Source organism: Micropterus dolomieu, linkage group LG19, assembly GCF_021292245.1.
Source record: "Micropterus dolomieu isolate WLL.071019.BEF.003 ecotype Adirondacks linkage group LG19, ASM2129224v1, whole genome shotgun sequence".
In the NCBI taxonomy this organism is placed as follows: domain Eukaryota; kingdom Metazoa; phylum Chordata; class Actinopteri; order Centrarchiformes; family Centrarchidae; genus Micropterus; species Micropterus dolomieu.
This window is the reverse complement of record NC_060168.1, coordinates 24,380,252-24,387,155: the sequence shown is the minus strand read 5'-3', so window position 1 is coordinate 24,387,155 and position 6,904 is coordinate 24,380,252. Positions and strand designations below refer to the sequence as shown.

At 45.4% G+C, this 6,904-nt stretch overlaps 1 pseudogene; it reads left to right on the top strand.

The window, feature by feature from the left end:
• The first annotated feature begins 2,560 nt into the window (after window positions 1-2,560).
• LOC123957298 lies at window positions 2,561-3,378 on the top strand (annotated as a pseudogene).
• Window positions 3,379-6,904: the final 3,526 nt, after the last annotated feature.

Sequence of the window (6,904 nt, the reverse complement as noted above, 5' to 3'; positions counted from 1 at the left end):
GGGGCGACCGGGGACCGGAAGGCTGGAAGGAGCGACACCTCGCAGGCTGCCACAAAGGCACAACAGTCCTTGTCCATAGCGGGCCACCAGAATCGCTGGCGGAGCAGGAAGAAGGTGTGAGCCATCCCTGGGTGGCAGCTGCACTTGGAGGCATGCGCCCATTGGAGGACCCGGGAGTGGACACTCGAGGGGACGTAGAGGCGGTTAGGGGGACCGATAACGGGATCCGGGTTGGTGGACTTGGTGCGGCGAACGGCTGATTCCACCTCCCAGACTACAGAGGCGACGAGGCAGGCACGAGGCAGGATGGTGTCGGGGTGGTCTGAAGGGGTGTCTGGGGAGTGAAGGCGGGAGAGAGCGTCTGGCTTGGTGTTGCGGGACCCGGGGTGGTAGGAGAGGGTGAAGTTAAATCGGTTGAAAAACAGGGCCCACCGGGATTGACGGGAGTTCAGTCTTTTGGCGGTCTGGATGTAAGAAAGGTTTTTGTGGTCGGTGAGGACTAGGAAGGGGTGCTCTGCTCCCTCAAGCCAGTGCCTCCATTCCTCCAGAGCCAGTTTGATAGCCAGTAACTCCCGGTCCCCCACGGAGTAATTCTGCTCCGTGGGGGACAGCCGGTGTGAAAACAAGGCACAGGGGTGGAGTTTGGTGTCTATAGGGGAGCGCTGGAAAGACAGGCGCCTACGCCCACGTCCGAGGCGTCCACCTCAACCACGAACTGAAGGGAGGGGTCGGGGTTGGTGAGGACGGGGGCTGAGGTGAACAGGGTCTTGAGGCGGAAGAAGGCTGCAGCGCCCTCTGGAGACCAGATGAAAGGGACCGAGGATGAGGTTAGGCGGGTGAGGGGGGCGGCAACGGTGCTGAAGTTGCAGATGAATCGACGGTAGAAGTTTGCGAAGCCGAGAAAGCGCTGTACCTGTTTAACGGAGGTGGGGGTTGGCCAATCTGCAACTGCCTGAATCTTAGATGGGTCGGCACGGAGGCGCCCCCCCCTCGATTATGAAACCAAGGAACTGGACAGTGGGGGTGTGGAACCTCGCATTTCTCGGCTTTGACAAAGAGTCTGTTCTCCAGGAGCCGCTGCAGAACCAGACGGACATGCTCGACGTGTTGGGCAGGGTCGCGAGAGAAGATCAGGATATCGTCCAGATATACGAAGACGAAGCAGTGGAGGAAGTCTCGGAGGACGTCATTGATTAACGCTTGGAAGATTGCGGGGGCGTTGGTGAGGCCGAAGGGCATGACTAAATACTCGTAATGACCAAGGGGGGTCTTGAAGGCGGTTTTCCATTCGTCCCCCTCTCGGATCTGCACCAGGTGGTAAGCATTTCTTAAATCTAATTTGGTGAAAATAGTGGACCGAGAGAGGGACTCGAAGACGGAGTCCATGAGCGGGAGGGGGTACTTATTTTTTATGGTGATGGCGTTGAGCCCCCAGTAATCGATACAAGGGCGAAGGGTCTGGTCTTTTTGGCGACATATATTTGTTACTCGCTCCCTCTTTCTCTCTCTCTCTCTCTCCCTCTCTCTCGTGAACACCGCTGTACAAACCTGTCCAACGTTAGAATAACCCCCCTACCCGCTTTCATTCTGTGGGAAACACTGGAAAGTAATATAGCAACGTAACTAGTAATGTAACTAGTTACTTTTATCACCCAGTAATAAGTAAAGTAATAATATTACTTTTTTAAGGAGTAATAAGTAATTAGTAATATATTACAATTTCTGAGTAACTTGCCCAACACTGGGCAGCACAAAGAATCAGAATCAGTTTTATTGCCAGGTATGTGTACACATATTTGACTCAGGATTGTACATTGCTCACGATGTGCTTACTTACAATAATAAAATAATAATATAATAATAATAAAATCAGACACAAACTACAGAGTAGACAACACTAATATACACACTATGAACAAAACAATATAGACATATTGACAAACAGTGCAGTAAATCAGAGTGCAAAGGATGCAAGAGTAAACTATTCTCATTATGTACATGTTGAAGGTGGATATGATATACAGGTACACATACACGCATACATGTACACATGTACACAGTGTGATGGAGCATAGTGCAAAGGATGCTGGAAAAAATAAATAAGACCTATGACCTGAGGTAGGTGTACAGTATATACAAAATGACTATGTAACTACTAGTATGAACATAGTATGAACAGCACTGAAATAGAGAATGGTGAATAAATAAATAATAATTTAAAAAGTAAAATGTTATGCAGCTATTAAAAGTGTCCCTGCACTCGGTCAGCTGTTATAACATCTGCATATATTTCTCATGCTGGCTCACTCCTAAATAGAACTGAGCCATCAACAAACTCATGACTTAAACCAGTGTATTATCTGCTAAAAAATCGAAATATTTTGTGACTTTGGTCTATGGGCATTCAGCATTTCTGCTGCTACCGTTAGCACAACCTGACAGGTGTTTTCATTGAGGTTCACTGACTACACTTCTCCTCTACTTTGACGGCTCAGCTACTTTTCTGTAATACGCATTTACTCCTACGCACTCACACATACATATGCATTTACCCATAAACATGGTTCTCATATGTAAGTGTTATTTTATAATTTTTTTTAAGAATGTACGTGGCAACTAGACAACTCTGCATCATACATTTTACACATCATACACTGTTATTTTATATATTTATATTATATTTATTTATTTCATTCAGATACATTGGTTCCAGTGACCACTGTTCAACTCGGAGAATCTGCGACCTTCACATGTGTTTTGCCTATTCAAGAGTTCAGCAGTAGAATACTCCACTGATACAAGCAGCGTCCCGGGGACACTCTGAAATTAATTATGAAACTGGTTAAATTTGCAAAGCCTGAGTATGCACCACAGTTTTCTGAATCAAAATTGAAGGTAAATACTGATAATAATTTTAGCAACCTGACCATTCTGAGGACAATTTAAGAGGACGAGGGAATGTATCACTGTGCAGTAACAGATTGGACTGATCCTACATGGAGTGGGACATATCTGTTAGTAAAAGGTAATAGTGTGATCTACTTTTACAAAGTTTAAAACTGTCATTAAACATGTTTAATCGTTAACAATTGTATGTCATGCAGGAAACACTCAAACTATACTGTCATTCAGGGACAAACAGATCGTCCAGGAGACTCGATGACTCTCCAGTGTTCAGTCCTCTCTGACTATGACCACAAGACGTGTCCAGGAGATCACAGTGTGTACTGGTTCAGAGCCGGATCAGATAAATCTCATCCAGACATCATCTACACTGATGGAAATGGACATGATGGATGTGACAAGAGATCTGACTCTCAGAAAAGCTGTGTTTATCGCTTCTCCAAGAACATGGACCAGATGAAATGCTTATCTTGAAATAACATTATGTTCTTTTAATATTTGTACAATTTAATAAATGTTAATAGGTAGGTAGGTAGGTTTATTGTCACAATACAACAAGTTGTAGAGTGAAACTGAGTTTTGTAACTTCCTTCTGCTACATAGCAGACAATATACATCAATAAAGAATCAATTGTGAAAAATGGTAAACAGAAATAAACTATCATCACTGGAGCAGTGCTGAGGATGAATGAGAGTTTAAGAGTCTGATAGCTTGGGGGGAAAAGCTGCTCTGCAGTCTGGTGGAGCAGCAGCTGAAACTTCTATATCTCTTCCCAGAAAGCAGCAGGGTGAATCGACTGTGGCTGGGGTGGGTACTGTCCTTTAGTATCCTTTGGGCTCTGCGTAGGCATCTCACCTCACCGATATCACTGATGCTCAGGAGATGGGTACCAGTGATCTTCTGAGCAGTTTTAATCACCCGCTGCAGAGCCCTCCGGTCCTGGGCTGTGCACATCCCATGGCAGTTTGTGATGTTTCTAGTCAGGATGCTTTATATTGCTCCTCTGTATAAGCTGACAAGAACTTGGCATGGGAATTTGGCCTTCTTAAGCTTCCTCAAGAAATACAGTCGTATCTGAGCCTTCTTCACCAGCGTGGAGTTGTGATTGACCATGTCAGGTTCTCCGTGATGTTAATACTTTTTTCTACCTACATGCATCCTCTGTTCTTATTAGCTCTAAGAGTCCTCCATCAGTTGTGCAACGCTTCATGAGGAAAAGAAACAGCTACTTTGTCTGTTAATCCTACATTTAAATTATTATTTCCCCTTTAAATCACATAAATGTAATGTGAAATGAATTTATATGCATTGATGCAATGATAAGCCTACAAAAAAATATAACCCAAATTGCTAGCTGTGTAGAGCATTGTTGCCTCTTTTTTCACCACTGATCCGATAACGACACTTGCCTACTTCTCGTGGCCAATACTGATCCGATAACTGATTCTTCCGTTTCTTCACATTTTTGTAAATAAAAAAACAAGTTTTGATGCTTTTAAAGGGATATTATGTGATTTTGCAGTTTGTTGATAAACTCATGAACGCGCATTGCCATGGTAACCAGTCCTACTCTGCTGAAATATAGCAGAATCCACAGCGTCTGCTGTCCGAGAGCACGTTAGCCTCAATAAGAGGGCATGTTTTAGCAGCACTGTAGAAGGTATGACAACTAGCTTGTCAATGTTTAAATATGTATTGAAGCAAAATACTTTTCTAAGCCTAAATCTAAGACACGGAGTCTAGTTTATTTATTGGTAGGATTATCGAGAGGAACTTCAATAGTTACAATTAGTGAACAAACATCAAGCAAACGACATGTAAACACACAAATACAGCATCCAAAACACAACAGAGCATTTGAAATAGTTTTTACAAAAATACAGGGACTGATAAGAGTTGGGAAGCACATGAGTGACTGTTTATCTCCGGGGCGGAAGTCAATGCTAACAGTGGGGCTAACCTCCTTCACTTTATTCAACAGTTGGCAAGCAACACGCGGGAGCTGCAGTCTTTATTCACCAGCCACTGTAACTTCTACTGTACATTTACTGCTGAATAAGCCTTATTGCTGACCCATTTCTCTCTATTTCTCCTCTACCGCACACATACTGACCACTGCGGCTAAGCCAACAAAGCTAACCAGCTAACGTTAGCCTACTCACCTGTCCAGCAGAAACAGACCAACCTCAGCATCAGTTTTTATTCCTTTCAAATCTCGTAGCTATAGAGTCCTGTAATGAGTCCAGCATGTTGGAATGGACCGCTGTTTGTTTACATTCTCTCTCCCACTGCTTCGAGTGCACCACCGCCAACTGCTGCTCGCTCCAAGCAGCTTTCTTTGTGCTTGATTTACAGACCCAGGGCTGTGCAGGAAAACCGGATTTTTTCAACATGTTTTTCATGATGCAAGTAAGTCATAGTCTACTTCATATGCTACCAGCACTCGCTTCTACTCCAGCAATTTCCTCGGGATGTTAAATGTACTGTTCCATTGTGCGGCTGTATCTTGTTGGAGCCAGTTATTCTCAAAGGTTCAGTGTGTAATATTTGTAGGGATTTCTTGACAGAAATGCAATATAAAATCTATAACTATATTTTCAGTGCTGTATAAAGACCTTATATAATGAATCATTATTGTTTCTATTACCTGATAATGAGCCATTTCTATCTACATAACCGTTACATAGAGTTAGTCCAACTTTAGCAACGCAAATGAAAACTGTTGTTTGATAGAAATTGGCCATAATCAAGAGAAGGGACATCTGGCGCTGCTCTGCTAGCGACATTTACATTTATTCATTTAGCTGATGCTTTTATCCAAAGTGACTTACAATTGCTATACATGTCAGAGGTCGCACGCCTCTGGAGCAACTGGGGTTAAGTGTCTTGCTCATGGACACAATGGTTGTGTCCGCTGTGGTTCTCATTTCAGCCACAGGAAAGCCCACCCTTGGGGATGGACGCGTTACACACGCGCCATTGCCAGAAGGGCTGCTGTTTGCGTTCCCCCCCACCCCATCTCATCCCTGCAGTTAGGTGATGTGGGAACGTTCGTTCGTCATTCTGGTAGAAGTGACGCAGCCTACAGTGACAGAGCCCTGGCCTGTACCTATGGTCTGGGGGGCTCTGTCACAAGGGTGAGGCTTCATATGCACAATGCTAGTGTTGGACCAGCCTCTCCAGGTTTTTCTCCTAAAATTGTGGAGAGGCAGACTCAGGCTGGTCTATCCGCTGAGGTCGCACAGACCATCCAAGCGCCAGGCAGTCTCCACCACATATTGCTGTAAAGCTAAGTGGTTGGGCTTTCAGCGTTGATGCATTGAGAGGGAGACGGATCTGCCTACCTGTTCGCTGGGATCTGTTTTCTCTTTCCTGCAAGGTCTGATGGAGAAGGGGCTGTCACGCTGCAGCTATCTCTCCTGTCACAGGGGGTTTGGTGACAGAACAGTCTTCACCCACTCCCTCGTGATACTCTTTCTGCAGGGTGTGAGAAGACAGCGACTGGTGTCGTGTCTCTCGGCGCCTCAGTAGGACTTGCTGCTTATGTTGGTGGCTCTAATATCTACACCTTATGAGCCCCTGGAGCAGTCCTCATTGAAAATGCTATCTCTCGAACAGCCCTGCGCCTTGCTCTCACCTCTGTGTGCCTGTCGGTTCACCCCAGCTGCATGCTGGTTCTTGGTGTCCACAGTGCCGCCGGATTGAGACAACACACCTCCTTTGTTCTTAAGAACATAAGGAGCATGTTCAGGTCCAGGACAATAAATCTGGATGCTTTCTACCCCCTACCCCACTTAGGGTGCAGGGAGGTGAGAGTGCATCTGTTGTGTCCATGTGTGCTATGCTAACGTCCTATGTAGAGCACACAGCCCCCATTCGATGCACTGGTCAGCTGTTCGTCTGTATCAGTGCAGTGAGTAAAACCCTGTCCAAGAAGAGCCTGGCCAGCTGGCTTTGTGAGTGAATCTCCCAAGCCTGTACACGGGCGGGAACAGACCC